Below are 22112 nucleotides of genomic sequence, written 5' to 3' on the forward strand. Positions count from 1 at the left end.
ATATAATTGAAACATAAGCAACATTGCAGGTTTAATTTTCATAATGTAACAAATGTTTAATATGCAAGGGAAAGAAGATAAAAATAGTATAAAGCAAACTATTTACATATAGCACATCTTGAAAGATTTTGAAGTGCACAGTAAAATTACAATCCCATTTGTCTCAACATCATCATGCTACAGTACTCAAGCACCAGAGAAAATTTGCTTCTCTATCACATCCATATATTTAACTGAACTGTTTCTTTACATCAGGTCTGAGACTTTGATAGACTCTATCTTGATTATTCATCTAACTGAGCTTAGATTTTGCTAGCTTTGAGCAACCTCTTCAGGGTTCTACCAAAACACTTCTGGTCTGAAGTTTTAAATGAAACCTGTATACTCGGGTAACCTATTTCCTAATATTTCTGATGTAAGTACTATGCCTTTTTTTATTTTTTTGTTGTTAAAAACTGGGGACTGAGATGAGAAGAAGCTGTTTTGAAACTAACTGTTTGAAAGGATATCTGTACGTTTTGAGAAGCAAGTAACCTGGTATCAATGGCAAGCATAGTGTAAATAACTGTTTGAACAAGCAGTAATTAGAGTTGGCATTGCAAATAATTTGAAGACAAAAGGATACATGAATGCAGCTTTTCCTTGCAACAAGAAATTGATTGGTCTATGGACTAGTGGCCAGTTACCTATTACAACAATATTTAAGTCTGCCAATAATTGTGTGATTAATTGCCAACTTGGAGCTTGGAATGGATTCCAAAGAGAGAGAGAGAGAAGTGTCCAAATTTTCCCTGGCTAAGGAGAGGTCTCTCTTCTCTCTGCTGTCATAATCCACTGTCAACCTGAAGAAAACCAATTTAGCTTTTCTAAGCAAGTATTGTACACTGAAACTTTAACAGGTAAGTCAGAGACTTTTTATAAAGGAACCAGTGACTTAGTGTCTCTTACCAGCTGGTGGAAGGATCTGAAGATAGGGACTGTAACAAAATGCTGGACTGCAAAAAGTCATAATATCATCTCAACCACAGAACTCAGGAACAAAGACTAGTGACATGTCTTCCAGTTTTCCTATATGTCTACTAATAATCTACTTTCCCTATTGGTTTCCATGTGTGTGTGTGCGTGAGCTTGTGTGTGTATGAGCTTGCGTGTGTGTGTATGTAAGTGTGTGTATGTAAGTGTGTGTATGCATGTGTGTATGTGTGTGTGTGTGAGTGAGTGAGTGAGTGAGAGAGAGAGAGAGAGAGATAGGGTTTATAAGGGAATTCAAGTTTTAATTAGTAGAGTTGTATGCCTTAGATTATAACTGTTAACCTGTAGCATGTATAAAATTTGGCAAGTCGTGTTTAGAACTTCATATACTTGTATAGACCTTTAGTTTGGCCACATTCAGAATATTGCATACGGTTCTCGTCGCCGCACTACTAGAAGGTTGTGGAGGCCACAGAAAAGGTACGCCAGGATGTTGCCTGGTTTGGAGGGTATTAGTTATGAGGAAAGATTGTTTTTACTGAGAGGTGGAAAATGGAGTTTCATGCAGAAAATTGTGAGATCCTTCACTTTGGAAGGGGTAACAGGAATGCAGAGTACTGGGCTAATGGTAGGATTCTTGGTAGTGTAGATGAACAGAGAGATCTCGGTGTCCATGTACATAGATCCTTGAAAATTTCCACCCAGGTTGATGGGGTTGTTAAGAAGGCATCCGATGTGTTAGCCTTTATTAGTAGAGGGATTAAGTTTTGGAGCCATGAGGTCAGGCTGCAGCTGTATAAAACTCTGGTGCAGCCGCACTTGGAATATTGCGTACAGTTCTGGTCACCGCGTTATAGGAAGAATCTGGAAGCTTTGGAAAGGGTTCAAAGGAGATTTACTAGGATGTTGCCTGGTATAGAGGGAAGGTCTTAGGAGGAAAGGCTGAGGGATTGAGGTTGTTTTTATTAGAGAGAAGAAGGTTGAGAGGTGACTTAATAATCAGAAGGTTAGATAGGGTGGACAGTGACAGCCTTTTTCCTCAGATGACGATGGCTAGTAGGAAGGGTCATAGCTTTAAATTGAGAGGTGATAGATATAGGATAGATGTCAGAGGTAGTTTCTTTACTCAGAAGACAGTAGTAGAGGTGCAGAATGGCCTGCCTGAAACATTAGTAGACTTGCCAACTTTGAGGGCACTTAAATGGTCATTAGATAGGAATAGTGTAGGATAAATGGGCTTCAGATTGTTTTCACAGGTCGGTGCAACATCGAGGACCAAAGGACCTGTGCTGCGCTGTTATGTTCTATGGTTTAATTTCTATGTTCTATGGTCTACTTTCACTTGAAATTTGAAGCCTGATGAGCAACCTGATAGAGGTTTACAAAATGATCAGAGGCATGGAGAGAATGGAGAGTTGGAGCCCTTCTCACAGGGTGGAAATGTCAATCACTAGGGGCCTAGGTTCGACATCAAAGGGGGAAAGTTTAAAGGAGATGTGACAGGCAGGTATTTTTACACAGAGGATGGTAAGTGCCTGGAATACACCGCCGGAGGAGGTGGTAGAAGCAGATGCAATAACAATGTTTAAGCGGCATCTTGACAGACGCATGAATAGGCGGGGACCGGAGGGATACAGTCAGCATAGAAGCAAAAGGTTTTTAGTTTAGAAAGGTGTTAAAGTGTCGGTGTAGGCTTTGCAGGCCAAAGGGGCTGTGCCTGCGCTTTTCTGTTCTTTCTTCTTTGTTCTATAACCTAATTACTTATAATAACTAATGAGTCTTGTTCAGCACAGAAATCTGGCCAGCGCTTTCTTTCAATTTGGGCCTGAGAGTCAGGTAAATTAGGGAAATTTGCATACTTTATAAAATATTTAACTTTTGTGATGATTCCAGGAGTTAAGGGACACAATTTCCAGTGCCCTACCCCCCGTGAGTCGAACTAACAAACTCCTTTCTGTCGGAGAAACTGACTCATGCAACCAACTTCGAGCAGAGCCAGCTTCTGTGAGCTGAAACCAGGAGCGTTTCGAGCTATGGGATTTTCCCCAAGCAAAAGAAAACCCTGATCCTTCTAAACAAAAAGAAACCTAATGCTCCTCCATGTTTACTCTGTCCGCTCCTAAAAAATATCCCTGTGCAAACAAAGTCCCATTATTACCCCAGGGACTCCCTCTCACGTACTGTTTTTTTTTAAAAAAAAACACTTATGCCTCCAGAAATACTAATGAGTGAATTATTAAAGCCTGCTCCATACATACATTCCAAAACCCACATGACCCAAGTTCATGGATGCTGTGGTGGAAGGGGGAGTGCAAAGGAGGGATGTCCTTTTCCCAGAGGACCCCATTGGATGATGGCAGACCGGTCCGAGCTCACCTGCTGGGTTAGTATGTTTTCACCGTACTGAGGAATGGCCAACAGTACCACAATAAGGTCAATGACCTTCTCCATGCCACAAGGGACTCTTCTCTCTGTTATCTCACACTCACCTTCTGTCTGCTACTTTATTGACCTCTCACCAAAGCTCACGCTCTGCCACTCTCACCGTTGCCTGCAGCATCTTCTATTACTCACTCTCATTTCACCTTGACTACTGTTAACCCTGCATGACCTTTGTGCAGTCTACCCTCCCCATTTGAACACCTCACCACGTTTCCCCCAGCTACACCAGCTTTAATGGCCTTACCCACCAACTTCCAGCTCACTCAATCTCTCCAATTCTCTCGGTCCAGGCAAAGACAGCCCACAGTAGGGTGGGAAGGGTACCTGACCTTAGAGTCCTCATCTTTAACAAGGAAGACATTCTAGGAGAAAGGGAGAACTGCAGACGGCAGAGATCAGATTCTAAGAGTGTGGTCTGGAAAAACACAGCAGGTCAGGCAGCATCCAAAGAGCAGGAGAGTCGACGTTTTGGGCATAAACCCTTCATCAGGAATGATGCTTGTGAGCCGTGGGCACTGAGAGGTAAGTGGGAGGGGGCTGGGGGGATGGGTAGGTGGGAATGCAATAGGTAGACGAAGGTGGGAGTGAAGATGACAGATCGGAGAGGAGGATGGAACAGATAGGTGGGAAGGAAGATTGACAGGTAGGACCATTCAAGAGGACACTGCTGAGTTGGGATGTTGGGACTGGGATAAGGTGGGGGGGGGGGAGGGGAAATAGGAAAACTGGTGAAATCCACATTGATTCTGAGTAGTTGGAGGGTCCTAAGATGGAAGATGAGGCATTCTTCCTCCAAGCGTTGGGTGGTTTGGGTTTGACAATGGAGGAGTCCCAGGGCCTGCATGTCCTTCCGCCAAGGGCGCCTGTCAGTGTGGAATTTGCACATTTTCCCTGTGTCTGCGTGGGTTTCCTCCAGTCCAAAGATGGGAAGGTTCGGTGGGTTGGCCATGGTAAATTGCCCATAGCATTCAGGGATGTGCAGGCCAGGTGGGTTAGCCATGGAAAGGCAGGGTAGCAGAGTGGGTCAGAGTGGGATGCTCTTCAGAAGGTCAGTGTGGACTCAATGGGCCAATTGACCTGCTCCCACAAAGTAGGGATTCTATCATTTGATGAAGGGATTCTATGAGATGCTGGCAGGCCTGCTGAGCTTCTCCAGCACCTCCTGTTTGTTTCAGATTTCCAGCATTCACAGTATTCTTATGTTTACTTATGGGAAAAGGAGACATTTTCAACTATGGGAGAGTATTTATCAGATTCTACTCTGGTTGCAGGCCACAGATGGTTAAAATAATGCTTGCTTAAAAGAAAAAAAACACCAATATTTTTAGAGCATGTGTCTATAATATCTATGTCTGTCATATGTTTGAACTGATTATCTGGTTGACAGCATTGAGTGCAGTTAATGATACGTGTTAATTGGATTTTTCCAGAAGTATTCAAGTGAGAAAATAAAACATTTTGAAAAGGAAGAGCAAGCAGATTTATGCTTACATAGTCTCTTTTATTACCTCAAGATATCCCAAAATGCTTCCGAGCCAATTAACAGTTTTTGAAGGAAACTCACTGTTATAATGAAGGGAATTTGGAAGCTGATGGGCATACAGAACAGTGAAGATACAATCGGAAACTTTATCCAAACTATATCCTGGGCCAAATCATCACAACTCATTTTATAATGAGACAAGCCATGCCAGTCTACCACAAGGTCCAGACAGCATTCACACTTGAACTGATGTGTGGCACAGAGCTAAGAGATCCCACTACCTGCAGACCAGATCTAAGCTCTCTAGTTTTGTCTTGTCCAGTTGTGAATGATGAGGAACAATTAACTGGAGGAAAAGGCTTCACTGGTACAGGAGGGCAATACATAAACGCAAAAGAGAAGGCTGATGCATTAGCTCCTATCTTCAGCCAGAAGTGTTGAATGGGTGCTCATGCCTCCCCTTAAGTTTCCCAACATTGTAGATGCCTGTTTTTAGTTACTGGATTCATTTCACATTTTACCAAGAAATTGCTGAAAACACTGGACACTGCAAAAACTATGACAAAATTCTGGTCCTAATACTGAGGAGGTAGTTCTTCTAAATTAACTGTGCCCTTAGCTAAGTTGCCCCAGTACTGGCATCCACTCAACAATGTGGAATATTGTCCAGATATTATTTGTACACATATGACCAATTACCACTCCATTCATATCCTTGATTTACAGCAAAATGATGAAAGATGTCATTGACTGGACCACCAAATGGCACTTACACAGCAATAAACCACTCTTTGATGTTCGGTTTGGATTTGACCAAAGACACTCAGCTGCTGAGCTCATTACAGCTTTACTTCAAGCATGGAAAAGAGCTGAACTCAAGAGGCTTAGGTACTTGCCCTGGACAGTGGAGTGAGTATGGGATCAAGCAGCTCTGGCAAAACTGGAATCAATGGGAATAAGGGGACACTGTCTTCATTGGTTGGGGTCATATTAAAAATGGTTAAGGTTGCTGGAGGTCAATCATTCATTGTGTTGTGTTCATCACACTAGGAGTTCCTCAGGTTGGTGTCCTAAGGTCAATCATCTTTACTGAATTCACCAATGACTTTCCCTGCATCATAAGATCAGAAATGAGAATTTTGCTGATAATTGCACAATGCTTTGCACCATTCCCAATGTCTCAGATATTGAAGTTGAACTATGTCCATATGTAACAAGACCTGGACAATATTAAAGCTTGGATTGGTAAGTGGCAAACAAAGATTTGCAACACACAAATGATAAATACATAGCCATCTCGAGAAAAAAGAGTAACCAAACCAAAATTCAATTGTGTTATGGCTGCTAAAACAACACCATCATGTGGATCATTACTGACTGTGGCTGGATCAACCATGCATTTTCTAGGTGAGTAACCCATTATCTGCTTCCCCAAAGCATGTCTACTATTTACAAAGCATACGTGAGGGGTGAGATAGAATGCAATCCAGTGCCTGGATCAATGTATCTCTAACATCACTCAAGAAGCTTCTCACCATCCTTGAGATGGCCATCTATGTGCCTTTCCAGCACCACTCTAACCCCATTTATCAATGTAAAGATTCACTCCCTCCACCACTGATGCACAGGGACAGCAGCACATACTACCTACTGATTGTTTTATTGTCATGTGCACCAAACTACAGTGAAAAACTTTGTTTATGAGGAATAGCAAGAATTCACCAATAATCCTCAGATTGCATCTTCCAAACCCATGGCCGCTACAACCTAGATGGATAATGGCAGGAGATATATGTGAACTTGCACCAATGGAAAGATTTCCCTCCAAGCCACACACCTTCCTGACTTGGAACTATATCAGTATTCCTTCATTGTCACTGGATCAAAATCCTGAACCTCTCTTCCTAACAGCACTGAGTGTACCTCCGCCACATGGACGATAGTGGTTTATGAAGGTGGCTCACCGTCACCTTCCCAAAGGCAGTGAAGGATGGGCAACAAATGCTGATCTTTCTGCTAATGCCAACAGCCTCTGAAGATCAAACTAAAGGACTCACCTTTGATTAGATTAGATCAGATGAGAAGTTATTGTCATGCGCACCCAGGCACAAGAGTACAGTGAAAGGTGTGCACAGTCACCGCTGTCTGGCATCATCTTAGAATACAATAGTTCGAATTAAAAACAAGAGCTAAAATTAAAGAAATGGAAATCACAAGGAAAAGAAAACGTTTGGATAACCCTTCCTGCCACAAGTCTTGAATCGGACTCACCAACATCGACTGCGCTGGACCCACCCAATATCGTGATGCTACCACCGCTACTTCACTGCCGCCGAGCACTCATCAGCTTGAACACTGCACCTCACTGCTGCCTGCGCTGGACCCACCCAACACTGATGTTGTCATGTTCCAGCGCCATCACTCACCACTGGGCCCACCTCTCTAACACTGCCACTTTCTTGGAACCCAGTCAAGTATCAGAGTCCACAACCTTCCTGTACAAATACAAACAGTGTATTCCTTTGAACCAGCACTGACATCAAAGCCAATGGGAACATACTTCAAAATATGCGCCTGTCCAGGTCCAGCCATAATTATTCTCTGCTTCCTGTTATAATGTCAATTCTGTAACCAGACCACTACCTTCCCCTTCACTCCATGGACTCCTTTCATCTCAATAAACCTCCCGTGCAGCAGTCTGAACATCAACACACAACATCTACTGCACCCCCTCAACCAACCTTCAAACTAGCTGGACACAATTTACATAAGAACATTCGAAATAGGAGCAGGAGTAATCCTTTTGAGCCATTGAAACTGCTCTTTCATTCATTGAGATTCTGACTGATCTCCTACCTCAATATCGTTTCTCAAACTAGCCCCATATCTCCGGATGTGCTTGATATCTAGGAGTTCGAGCTATAGGGAGAGGTTGAATAGGCTGGGGCTGTTTTCCCTGGAATGTCAGAGATTGAGAGGTGAAATATAGAGATTTACAAAATCATGAGGGCCATGGATATGGTGAATAGCCAAGGTCTTTTCCCCAGGATAGGAGAGTCCAAAAATGAGAGGGCTGACATTTAAGGTGATAGAGGAAAGATGTAAAAGGGATCAAAGGGGCAACTTTTTCACGCAGAGGGTAGTACGTGATTGGAATGAGCTGTCAGAGGAAATGGTGGAGACTGGTACAATTAATATTTGAAAGGCATCTGGATGGGTATATGAATAGGAAAGGTTTGGAGGGATATGGACTTAATGGGACAATAACAATTTAGGACATCTGGCCGGCATGGATAAGTTGGACCCTAGGGTCGGTTTAACTGCGTAACTCTATGACTCTAAATCTGTTGATCTTGGACTTGAATATTCTTAGTGACTAAGCTTCCACAAACCTCTGAGTTCGAGAATTCCCTAGATTCAATGTCTGGTGAGAGAAGAATTTCATCCTGATCTCCGTCTTAAACAGTTTATCGATTGACCTATTGACTAACCATTCATGCTTCACTTACACAAAGTTATCCCCCCATTCGGCTTGACACCAGCTTTACATGAATATTAGTGCCATTAACTCTGCTGCCCAGGCCTTCAGCTCTGATCCTCATTGCCTCTCATCTTCTCCTCCTCCTTTAAGACATTTCTGAAAGCCTACCTCTTTAATCGAGCTTTTGGTTGCTTGTCCTAATACCTCCTTGTGTGGCTCAGCACCAAATTTTGCTTGATAGTTCATGTTAAGTTCTTTTGAACTTGTTCTGCATAAATACATCTTGTTATTATCATTGATTCAACCGACTTGCCGAGCTGAATTCTGAAATATAACCAATACATTGTGAAAAGCACTGTCAAGATTAGGGTTTTAAATTGGTGCATGCTAAAACAGATTTACATTTTAATCACGATAGTTATTTGAAATCAATTATCAAGCCAAAATTAAATAATCCTTTATCTCAGTGTGTAACTTATTTGTCAGTGCATAAGCCTTGTATGTTAATAAATAATTTTGCTTCCTGCAGATATAGTATAAAATTTTGTGGAGACAATTTTTTGAGAATAGATTGATTTTGGATCAAGGAAGAAACTTGTTGCGATAAGTGATTGGTGTTATACATTTATGTTCAGAAGACAACATTTTACCATCCCTTGGGGGTTATACGAGGAAATGCTGGAAATGGGTAGACAATTAACTCAAACGTGTTCAGTTTACAAATACTCTCGGTCAGCTGGGGCATAGCAATTTGGAGCAATTCACTTGCATTGCAATTTGTTTCTGACTGATCAACTATAACCACTTACAAGCAACTTATTTTCCTCTCAATCTTGAAACAAGTGATATGGAAAATGTTATACAATGTTATAGAATTGGGGAACCCATAAATAGATATATCTCACATTAACCGATGACCCCACAATGAAGAAATTAATAAAGTTTTCACTTTTTGCAAGTTTTACTTCTAATGCAAAGCCAAACCAGTCAATATACGATGAACACAACAATGCTTCTTCAAATCAGTTTTAACATATCACAATCAATTCAACAAAAATAGGCTTTATGTAACCATAAATATTTGCAACTGTTCCAGCCTGGGTGGCACAGTGGCTCAAGTGGTTAGCACTGCTGCCTCACAGCACCAAGGACGTGGGCTCGATTCCAGCCTTGGACAGCTGCCTTGGTGGAGGTTGCACATTCTCCCCATTTCTTGATGGGTTTCCTCCCACAATCCAAAGATGCATAGGCAAGATGGATCAACCTTGGGAAATGCAGCGTTACAGGGATTGGGTGGGATGCTGTTTGGCAGGGTGGTGTGGAGTCAAATGGCCTGTTTCCACAATGTAGGGATTCTAATTGTGATAGTAGTTATCAATTCCACAATATACTGTTCTTTATTCACACAGGCTAGCTCAGGAGTCCTATGTGACACCATCTTTCACCTTTGAGTTTCATGGCTATGTTTATCATCAGTAAAGCACATTTCTATCAACACCTCCTCTCTCTCAGGCCTAGATAGCTCAGGTATGTTTGGTGAAACCTAAAAGAGGGTTAGATTTTGTTGGGGCAGGGACTTGATGTCACAATGTGGGAATTTATTGCCTAAGATATACATACACCCCCTCCTCCCTTGGTCCATCAAAACACACCCCACTTAAAATTCAATGTTACAAAAGGGATTTGATGAAAAGACTTGGCCTGAGAAGTGAAACGTGTAAACTCAAGGTTAGATAGGTTATAATTTAGGAAGTTCAGAGCAAGTCGATTACAGTTTGCCACATTTGATAACAGGTTAAATGAATTACCCGTGTTAGCTTGACTTTGTTCAGAGAACTGCCTGAGTCAGGTGTTGAGGGTTCAAATCCTCCTTAAATTCCTCAGGAATCCACAACACCACATCCCAATTCAGGCTCACACTATTGTCACAAGGATGGGTTTTTAGATGTCAATGGCTGTTCATACAATATCCCGTTCATTGTTTTGAGCGCATCCTAAAGATTCCATGAATTCTATGAATGGAATCTCATGGATGGAGCAGGACATTTGTCTTGCACAAGTGAACAGTCACCCTTTGCTCAACCAGATCAATTGTTTACTAATCTTTCAACTTTTGTGAAATTTTGGCACAATGCTCAATTGTCTACATAATCATTAAAAAAAATCTGTGTTCCTGACCTTTGGTGCTAATTTGGTGATATTCTTTGTCTTCCTGTTTCAGTTATGTCCTGCTTTACGTTGATGATAGCTGAATGCTGATCTCAATGTGGATCAAATCAGACAGAAGCAAAATACAGTGGAAGCTGAAAATCTGAACCAAAAATACTGAATTTTGGTGATGCTCGGGTCAGGCAGCACCAGTTGAAGAATTATCAACAAAAATGTTAGACCTATTTGTCCGTCAGCAAATGTTGCCTGATCAGCTGAGATGAATCATACAATCGCTATTGTGGGGAAGCAGGCCATTCAGCCCATCCAGTCCACATGAACCCCCTGAAGAGCACCCCAACCCAGACCCACCCTGCCCTCCTCAGGGCTATAACCCTGTATTTCCCAAGGCTAACCCACCTAGTTTCTATGTCGCTGGACTCAATGGGCACTTTACCATGGCCAATCCACCTAACCTGCATATCCCTGGACTGTGGGAGGAAACTGGAGCACCCAAAGGAAACTCACCCAAACACAGGGAGAATGTGCAAACTCCACACGGATTGTTCCTGAGGCTGGAATCAAACCCAGGCCCCTGGCACTATGGGGCAGCAGTGCTAACCACTGAGCCACCATGCTACCCAGTAAAGTCCATCATATGGGATGGAAAAAGTTAAATATCTTCCTGTGACATGGGAATTAATTTAAAACCTGGTTGGTTAAATAAATCAATCAATGTTTACTTGCTCCCTGATGCAGGTACCAGCAGAACTTTGCAGTTATCACAATAATTGAACTGATAGGTATTGGATTGTATATTCGGATGAATTATTCATCAAGAAGGTTTAAATTATTTGGGATTGTGCCTACTGTCCATTCATAAATAATTCCAATAGTTATTTGTTTTAAATGAGTTAATCTCTTGTGGTACGTTTTGGAGAGTGAAGGAAAGATCTTTCTGTCTATCACAGATTCATACAGCACAGAAGAAAGCCTTTCAACTCCGTGAAAGAGTTATTCAGAACATCTCACTTTCCTGCACTTTCTCTGCAGCTTTGTAAGTTACATAGAAAGTAGCACAGCAAACAGAGAGGCTGTTCAGCCCAACGGGTCCGCAACACCTCATTCAAAGAGCAAGACAGTTAGTCACAATTCCCTACTCATTCCCCCAATCTCTGTGTAGTTGTCCCTTTTAAATAAAAATCGTTTGAAAACTACTATTGAATATGTATGTGTGACCTTATCATGCACTGCATTTTGAATCTTAACGACTTGCTGTATAAAGAAATCTTCTTCCTTCAGGTCTTTTCAAGACTTTTGCAGTTTTCTTTGTTGTTATGTGATTGGATTTTGTGGTCAGTGACAACATTTGCTTCACTTGCAGTTGTTCACGGCCTTTTTATAGACATTTGTACAGAACATCCCTGTTAGTTAGCTCTTGAAAAGGTCAATGTATTCCACAGAGATTCAGCGAAATGTGAGAGCAGAACAAGCAACTGTATATTCCCTGACCCAATTCAGATTGAACACTTGTTACTCACCAGGGCAAAGTCTGAACCAGGAATTGTTAATTAGAGTACTCAACCTCAAATCAATCAAGCATGATAAACATCAACAATAACAGTTTGTGTTTCTTTGGGGTCTTCAAAGTAATGTGACGTCCACTTTGAAGAGCATCAAGTCTGACACAAAGCCAAACTATGTCAGATGATCAAAAGATTGATCAAAGAGGAAGAATATTATTAAACAGGAGAGGGATCCGAAAGGATTTACCAGGATGTTGCCAGGATTGGAGGTTTTGATTTACAAGGAGAGGTTGGATCGGCTGGGACTTTTTTCACTGGAGTGTAGGAGGTTGAGGAGCGATCTTATAGGGATTTATAAAATCATAAGGGGCATAGGTGAGATGAATAGCAAAGGCTTTTTTTCTGTAAGGTGAGAGTGTTCAAATTAGGGGACATATTTTTAAGGTGAGAGGAGAAAGTTTGAAAAGGGGCAACTTTTTCACACAGTGGGTGGATCATATTAGGAATGAATTGCCAGATGAAGTGATATGTGCAGGTACAGTTACAAAATTTAAAAGATATTTGGACGGATACATGAATAGGAAAGGTTTGGAGCGATATGGGTCAAAGGCAGGCAAGTAGGATTAGTTTAACTTTGGGAGGCTTGGTTGGCATGGACTAGTTGGACCAAAGGGTCTGTTTCCAGTTCAATCTGTGGACTATCATAAAGGATAAAGTGAGCTAGATAGATAGGGAGATGAAGGAGGGTTATTCCAGAGCCTAAGGTTGAGACAACCGAAGATATGCCAGCAATGGTGGAGCAATTACATTTGGAAGTGTACAAGAAGCCAGAATCAAAGGATAAAACATTTGCAGCACTAGAGTATGAGAAGAGATTACAAAGACGGGGAGGGATTCGAACATGAAGATGAGTGTTTTAAAAAATCATGGTATTGCATGACTGGGGACCAAGGTATGTCAGTGAGTCCTGTGAAGAACTCGTGAGAACTCCCTGTAGAAATCATTTCCTAATAATTATTATTTATTAACAAATTCTTACTATTTGTTATTACTTTACCTATACCTCACCAAAAGGCAAGACTGTAGAGAGGGAAAGATAAAAATATCTTATGGTCTTGCAATATACTACAGTCCCTCCCTAGTTAACATTACTTCCCCAGCGGTCAATATTGAGTCCCTTGCTTTCCCGATTTCTGCTAATGATTAATAGCTTGATGTTCAGGGAACACTTCCAAATATTGATGCTGACACAGAACTGGTAAGCATTGCAAACTGTGAGATTCCATAAGAACATAGAATGTTGGTGGAGTGGGGAGATAGGTGGAAGATGAAGTTCAATGCAGAAAAGTATGTGGTAGGAGGATGCATTTTGGTAGGAGGAACATTGCCAAGTAATATAAAATAATGGGTATATTTATTAAGGACGTGCACTGTCACACAGATGTGGTTGTGTATGTGTACTGATCATTGAAGGTGACAGGACACATTGAGAGAGCAATTAGTAATGTATACAGAGTCCTTGACTTCATTAATAGGGACAAACAATACAAAAGAACAAGGAGGTACACAAGTTATTGGTATATTGTGAACAGCTCTTAGGATCATACTAGAACAAGATTGTGAACACTTTGGATGGTGTGTGTCAGAGATCTGCAAAAAACAAAATCCAAGAATGAGGATAGATTGGAAACTTAGGGACTGTTTTACCTTGACAAAAACAGACAATGAGGAAATCTGATCAAGGTTTTCAAAATCATGAGTCTGCAGGATTGGATAGAAAGAGAGAAATTTTTACGACTTGTAAAAAGCACTGATTTAAATTGAATTTGCAAACGTAGCAAATCTGATGTGAGAGAAAGCTTTCTTGCTCAATGAATGATCTGGTTCTGGAATGCGATGCTTGGAAGAGGGATGAGGGCCGGTTCAACTGAGACATTCAAGTGAGCATGGGATGAGTATTTAAACGGGAGAAAGTGAGGTCTGCAGATGCTGGAGATCAAAGTTGAAACTTTATTGCTGGAACAGCACAGCAGGTCAGGCAGCATCCAGGGAACAGGAGATTCGACGTTTCGGGCACAGGCCCTTCCTCAGGAATGAGTATTTAAACAGAAACAATGGACAAAGATACAAGGAAAAGGCAGGAGAGTCCTCATGTTTGTGGGAGGGCCAGTGCAGATGTGATGAGCTGAATGGCCTGTGCTGTTGTGACTCTGCCAGCAGAGACACAGCCATGAAAGGAACCACATGTAGCTTTCTGTCGGAATTCTCCTCACAGATCACTGCAGAGATGCCCGGTCTCTCCCTTTCCATCCCGCCTGCAATCCCCAATCCTGTGGGCTTTATAGCTGAATGGGTTGAGCCTGCATCTGAGCAGAACTCTCTCCGAATGTCTGGACCCTTGAATCACAAATATCCCCAGGGTCATCTGCTCAAATCTTCCAGGCCAACAGGCCCCACTGGGCAGCAAGCTCCCTCCATACCAGCTATGGACCCAGAGGCTGCATGTAGACATAGTAGAAGAGCAAGGAAAATGAAAATATGCTGAGAGTACATTGGTGGTACTGTATTGCAAATAGCATCACACGCATATAAATAGGTACATGTTCAATCCTCACCTTGGATCATCTGTAGGTTTAGGACCTGGTTAATTCAATACAATATTCCGAAGAGGATAGAGGTTATAGCAACAGAACATAGCTCATCTCTAAGAAGCATGGTGGATAGATAGATTTCAGACACATCAAAACCTTATGCTGATGATTGCAGCCAAGACTTAATGTGAATGCCGAGTGAGAGATCTCTGTCTCTTTTTAAGGTACAACATTGAACCATTTTGTGAGTGTGAGTGTGTGCTCATTCATGAGGCAAAGATTCACTCTAGATATGTGTCTTACAGAGGGGTGTATAATCATTTAAGGATGAATAATGTCAAAAGGTGTGGTGCTGGAAAAGCACAGCAGGTCAGGCAGCATCCGAGGAGCAGGAGAGCTGACGTTTCGAGCATAAGCCCTTTATCAGTCCTGATGAGGAGCTTGTGCCCGAAATGTCGACTCTTCTGCTCCTCGGATGCTGCCTGACCTGCTGTGCTTTTCCAGCACCACACTCTCGACTCTGATCTCCAGCATCTGCAGTCGTCCCTTTCTCCTAAGGATGAATGATACCCAATAGCCTATTAACATCCAATCTCTGCATTTCTTATGGCATTGTTCTGGTTGCAAAACAAGTTTGAAGTGCTGACTGCTGAAATTGCAATGTTGTAGTGGTGGCAGTGAAGTATTTCACACTAACTTACCAGTCTTTGCAAATTTGCAGGCAGAAAAGTCTGTACTGTATCAGGTGGGTGAGAAGGATCAGTGCTGTCTATAGCAGAACTATTACACAGCTCTTGGATATATAATCATTAAGAAAGCCTCAGAGCTTAACTTTCCTTAGCACCATACTTAGATCATTGAATTCTTAATGAGTGCTAATCTATCCCCCACACCCATCAGAAAAGACGATGTTGTTATTCTCAGATGTGGGAGCATCTGAAACAGTTGAAAGTGCAAACTTATGTTGAGAAAGGCGAAGGAGGAAGTAAAAAAAAGAAATAAATGCGAGGTGATGCATTTTGGAAGGTTGAATTTGAAAGCTGAGTACAGGATTAAGGATAGGATTCTTGGCAGTGTGGAGGAACAGAGGGATCTTGGTGTGCAGGTACATAGATCCCTTAAAATGGCCACCCAAGTGGACAGGGTTGTTAAGAAAGCATATGGTGTTTTGGCTTTCATTAACAGGGGGATCGAGTTTAAGAGCAGTGAGATCTTGTTGCAGCTCTATAAAACTTTGGTTAGACCGCACTTGTAATACTGCGTCCAGTTCTGGTCGCCCTATTATAGGAAAGATGTGGATGCTTTGGAGAGGGTTCAGAGGAGGTTTACCAGGATGCTGCCTGGGCTGGAGGGCTTATTTTATGAAGAGAGGTTGACTGAGCTCGGACTCTTTCATTGGAGAAAAGGAGGAGGAGAGGGGACCTAATTGAGGTATACAAGATAATGAGCGGCATAGTCGATAGCCAGAGACTATTTCCCAGGGCAGAAATGGCTAACATGAGGGGTCATAGTTTTAAGCTGTTTGGCGGAAAGTATAGAGGGGATGTCAGAGGTGGGTTCTTTACACAGAGAGTTGTGAGAGCATGGAATGCAATGCCAATAGCAGTTGTGGAAGCAAGGTCATTGGGGACATTTCTGAGACTGCTGGACATGCATATGGACACAGAAATTTGAGGGTGTATACATGAGGATCAATGGTCGGAACAACATCGTGGGCTGAAGGGCCTGTTCTGTGCTGTACTGTTCTATGTCCAATGTTCTATGTTCTAAACTGCATTTGCCTTTGTGTACAACGAAGTACTGCCTGCCTTGATGGGAAGATAAAACTATCTTCAGTGAATGATGCATTCACCCAGCACACATCTCTTGAATTCAGTTCTGAATTATGTCCTGTCTGGCCCATTACTGCTGATGCTGCATCACTTTAACAGAATGAAAATGATGTTTCTCCCAATGTATGTCCTGGTTTTCCAGCTCAGAAATTTGCTGACACTGTCCCAGCTCAGTGTCCATTACATCCTCTCAATTCTATGCTTTAGCTGGGCAGAGCGCAGCACATCAGGATTATGCAGGCAGGGGTTAGATATGGCTATGCAGTAGGCCACGGGCTGAGGGGGTAGGCATGACTTGGATATGGCTATAGAGTAGGCCAGGGGCTGAGGGGTCAGGCAGGAGTTGGATATGGCTATACAGTAGGCCAGGGGCTGAGGGGTCAGGCAGGAGTTGGATATGACTATGCAGTAAGCCAGGGGCTGAGAGGTCAGGCAGGAGTTGGAAATGGCTATGCAGTAGGCCACGGGCTGAGGGGTCAGGCAGGAGTTGGATATGGCTATGCAGTATACCAGGGACTGAGGGATCAGGCAGGAGTTGGATATGGATATACAGTAGGCCAGGGGCTGAGGGGTCAGGCAGGAGTTGGATATGGTTATGCAGTAGGCCAGGGTCTGAGGGGGTAGGCAGGAGTTGGATATGGCTATGCAGTAGGCCAGGGGCTGAGGGGTCAGGCAGGAGTTGGATATGGTTATGCAGTAGGCCAGGGGCTGAGGGGTCAGGCAGGAGTTGGATATGGCTATGCAGTAGGCCAGGGGCTAAGGGGTCAGGCAGGAGTTAGATATGGCTATGCAGTAGGCCGGGGCTGAGGGGTCAGGCAGGAGTTGGATATGGCTATGCAGTAGGCCAGGGGATGAGGGGTCAGGCAGGAGTTGGATATGACTATGCAGTAGGCCAGGGACTGAGGGGTCAGGCAGGAGTTAGATATGGCTATGCAGTAGGCCAGGGACTGAAGGGTCAGGCAGGAGTTGGATATGGCTATACAGTAGGCCAGGGGATGCGGCGTCAGGCAGGAGTTGGATATGGCTATGCAGTAGGCCAGGGACTGAGGGGTCAGGCAGGAGTTAGATATGACTATACAATAGGCCAGGTGCTGAGAGGTCAGGCAGGAGTTAGATATGGCTATGCAGTAGGCCAGGGACTGAAGGGTCAGGCAGGAGTTGGATATGGCTATACAGTAGGCCAGGGGATGCGGCGTCAGGCAGGAGTTGGATATGGCTATGCAGTAGGCCAGGGGCTGAGAGGTCAGGCAGGAGTTAGATATGACTATGCAGTAGGCCAGGGACTGAGGGGTTAGGCAGGAGTTAGATATGACTATGCAGTAGGCCGGGGCTGAGAGGTCAGGCAGGAGTTGGGTATGGCTATACAGTAGGCCAGGGGTGAAGGGTCAGGCAGTAGTTGGATATGGCTATACAGTAGGCCAGGGGCTGAGGGGTCAGGCAGGAGTTGGATATGGCTATGCAGTAGGCCTGGGGCTGAGGGGTCAGGCAGGAGTTGGATATGGCCAAGCAGTTGGCCAGGTGCTGAGGGGGAAGCAGATGCCATTGATAGTCAAATAAAAGGGATGATTAGGAATCGGGGAGACTTGGCACTCTTGGGGTTGACGGGGTTAGTGACACAAAAAGTTACATGAATGTCAAGGAGAAATCTTGAACTTTCAGCAGAGCCCTGAACCTACTCCTATGAGCACAACCTGGACAGTGTTCTATCTTTCACCAAATCTCAACTGCACAACAGGGCTGAGAAATTGCTGTTCAAGTAAGTTTGTTTTGTTTTCATAGCAGTGATGGGGTGCACATGTATACACTGATAGTCTTACATTGAGCAGGCATCCATTCAATCAATTCTGGTCTCCTTCCTATTGGAAGGATGTTGTGAAACTTGAAAGGGTTCAGAAAAGGTTTATGAGGATGTTGCCAGGGTTAGAGGGTTTGTGCTATAGGGAGAGGCTGAATAGGCTGGGCTGTTTTCCCAGAGCGTCGGAAGCTGAGGGGTGACCCTATCAAGACTTGTCTATCCATGCCATGGATAGTTTTATAAGGTCTTTTCCCTGGGGTGGGGGAGTCCAGAACTAGAAGGCATAGGTTTAGGATGAGAGGGGAAAATTTAAAAGGGACCTGAGGGGCAACCTTTTCATGCAGAGGGTGGTGAGTGTATGGAATGAGCTGCCAGAGAAAGTGGTGGAAGCTGGTACAATTACAGCATTTAAAAGGCATCTGGATGGGTATGTGAATAGGAAGGGTTTAGAGGGATAGGGGGCCAAGTGCTGCCAAATGGGACTAGATTTATTTAGGACATCTGGTTGGCATGGATGGGTTGGAGCGAAGGATCTTTCCTATAGCACGGAAACCAGAATTGCACACAGTATTCCAAAAGAGGCCTAACCAATGTTCTATACTTCCAAAACATGACCTCCCAACTCCTACACTCAATGTACTGACCATTAAAGACAAGCATACCAAAACGCCTTCTTCACTATCCTATCCACCTGCAACTCCACTGTCAAGGAACTGTGAACTTGCACTCCAAGGTCTCTTTGTTCAGTAACACTCCCCAGGACCTTACCATTAAGTGTATAAGCCCTGCTCTGATTTGCCTTTCCAAAATGCAGCACCTCGCCTTTAGCTAAATTGAACTCCATCTGCCACTCAGCCCAATGGCCCATCTGATCAAGATCCTGTTGTACTCTGAGGTAACCTTCTTTGCTGTCCACTACATCTCCAGTTTTGGTGCCATCTGCAAACTTACTAACCGTTTTTTGGCAGCACGGTGGCACAGTAGTTAGCACTGTTGCCTCACAGCACCAGAGACCTGGGTTCAATTCCCGCCTCAGGTGACTGACTGTGTGGAGTTTGCACGTTCTCCCCGTGTCTGCGTGGGTTTCCTCTGGGTGCTCCGGCTTCCTCCCACAGTCTAAAAATGTGCAGGTCAGGTGAATTGGCCATGCTAAATTGCCCATAGTGTTAGGTGAATGGGGTGAAATGTAAGGGAATGGGTCTGGGTTGGTTGCGCTTCAGCAGGTCGGTGTGGACTTGTTGGGCCGAAGGGCCTGTTTCCACACTGTAAGTAATCTAATTTTTCCAAAGTCCACATTCAATCATTTATATCAATGATGAAAAGCAGTGGATCCAGCATGATCCTTGTGGCACAGCACTGATCACAGGCCTGCAGTCTGAAAAGCAACCCTCCACCATCACCCTCTGTCTTCTCCCTTTGAGCCAGTTCTGTATCCAAAAGGCTAGATCTCCCTATATTCCATGTGATCTAACCTTGCTACCATGAGGAACCTTGTTGAATGCCTTATTGAAATCCAAATAGATCACATCCATCATCAATCCTCTTTGTTACTTCTTCAAAAAACTCAATCAAGTCAGTGAGACACGATTTACTATGCAAAAAGCCAATCTGATTATCCCTAATCAGTCCTTGCCTTTCCAAATACATGTAAATCCTGCTCCTCAGGATTCCAGCACTGATGTCAGGCTCAGCAGATGATGAGGACATTGGGGAGTAGGAAGCTCTCGTTGTGCATGTCAGAGCTCAGCCGTCTCAGGTACTTGAAGACAGATGGCACCTTATTGCCCCCAGTTCCAACAGATGGGAGCAGCAAACCATCAGCAGCATTTCATACAAAATAGTCCTTGGTCACGATGCTGCAACTTGGTTTTCATTTTGGTGGTGAACTGAAAGCTCGGGTTGTTTACTTTGTGCTCAGTTTTGCTGACCGCAAGTAAAAGTTAATTTTTGTAGTTGTCCATTGGCTGGCCTAGGTGTGATGTTGCCTCACAGGATAATGACAAGATGCTGATCTGATTGGGCACAGAGTGATGGTGATCTACAGAGAGTGTTTGGGTGGGATTTGGCTAAGGACAGGGTCACTGTGGTTAAACAGCAATGGTGATATATATGTGAGGGAATGTCAGCCATGAACTGCTTGATTTGTAGCTACAGTGCCATTATATTACCAATGAGGGGTGATGTGAAACTGCCAATGTTTGTCTGCCTGCACAGAAACCTCTTTTAAGATGGTACAAGCACAAGTCATGGTGGGTTTTTTTTAACCAGATCCCGGGTGATTGGTCAGTTGTCCTGTGAATGGCTTGGGGCAATTACAAAATGCTCTAGCTGAGATCTAATAAGTGACTTGGGTATATTCACCATACCTTCCTTGCTCTTGTGACCTATTGATAAAGTCCAGGATTCTATATTAATGGAATGGAATCAGACATGAAACATGCCATAGGGACGGGGCGGGTAGTTAATGAGGTGTATTTGGTAAGATACGGCAAGATGCCTCGCAGCAAGAATCCCTGGAAATAATTCAGTGCAACTCACCAATAATAGGAGCTTCAGCAATTTGTGTTTGACCATGGATTGAAAGGAATATTGGCTGGATCATATTGAGGTACATTCGACAATATTTTACCAACTCTTCAATATTGCTATTTACTTTGGGATACCTTAGTAACTGCTTTCATCTGAACTCTCCCCTGTGCTCTTCATGTAAATTCTCCAAAAATCACCTTCTAAATGTTGACAGAGTAATGTCTCTTAAATCTCAAAGGAGACAGCTTTGATCTGCATTAAGTTTATTTCTATGCATGAAATATTCCTGCAATTTCTCATCGTCACACTCTTAAAGCCAAACATTCATGCCATAACTGAATAAATAGTGGTGACCTGTCAAGTCTTTCCAGTATTTTTCTGTGGGATAAGAAAATTATGTTCTCATAAGTAAGAATTCTTCATTAATTTACATGAACATTTGAAACCATGTTGGATAAATGTAAATCATTAAATGTTTACTTGCTCCTTGGTACAATAACCAGCAGAGCACTACAGTAATTGGAGAAACAACTTGAGCGTATCGCATTTGTTACTACTTGTGGTATTCAGGGGTTTTATTCCTGCAGCCGATGATTTGCTTATTTGGATGAATTATTAAACAGCACATTTCCAATTATTTGGGATTCTAACAATGGTATTTGTAGGAGCATCGCTCATATTAATATAGAATCTTGGACTTTATCAATAGGGCACAAGGAAGGCATGGTGAACGTACCCAAGTCACTTGTTAGATCTCAGCTGGAGCATTTTGTAATTGGACTTCCAGAAGGCTTTCAACAAGGTACCTCATAAAAAAATTAAGTCATAAAATAAGAGCTCATGGTGTTGGAGATATTATATTGGCATGGCTAATTGGCAGGAAGCAGCAAGTGGCTCTTTTTCAGGTTGGCGACCTGTAACCAGTGAGGTTCCACAGGGACCAGTGGCACTGTAACTGCATATGATATATATTAGCCTAATTTGCGGACAACACAAAACTATGTAGAAAGGGAGGTTATGAGAGGGATACAAACAGTTTAGAGAGAGATATCAATAGGTTAAGTAAGTGGGCAAAACGTTGACAAATGGCATATAATGTGGAAAATGTGAAGTTGTTTCATTTCGGAAGGGAGAACAAAAGAACAAAGTATTATTTAACTGGAGAGAAACATGGAGACAGTTGCACAAAGGGACTTGGAGTGACTTGTGTCCAGAAAGCTAGCGCACAGGTAGAGCAGCTAATCAGGAAGGCTAATGGAATGTTGGCTCTTATTTCAAGGGGGTTGGAGTATAAGAGTAGGGGGTCTTACTGC

The sequence above is a fragment of the Chiloscyllium plagiosum genome, unplaced genomic scaffold, assembly GCF_037043375.1.
Source record: "Chiloscyllium plagiosum isolate Xiang-an unplaced genomic scaffold, Cpla_swu_hap1 HiC_scaffold_2, whole genome shotgun sequence".
NCBI lineage: Eukaryota > Metazoa > Chordata > Chondrichthyes > Orectolobiformes > Hemiscylliidae > Chiloscyllium > Chiloscyllium plagiosum.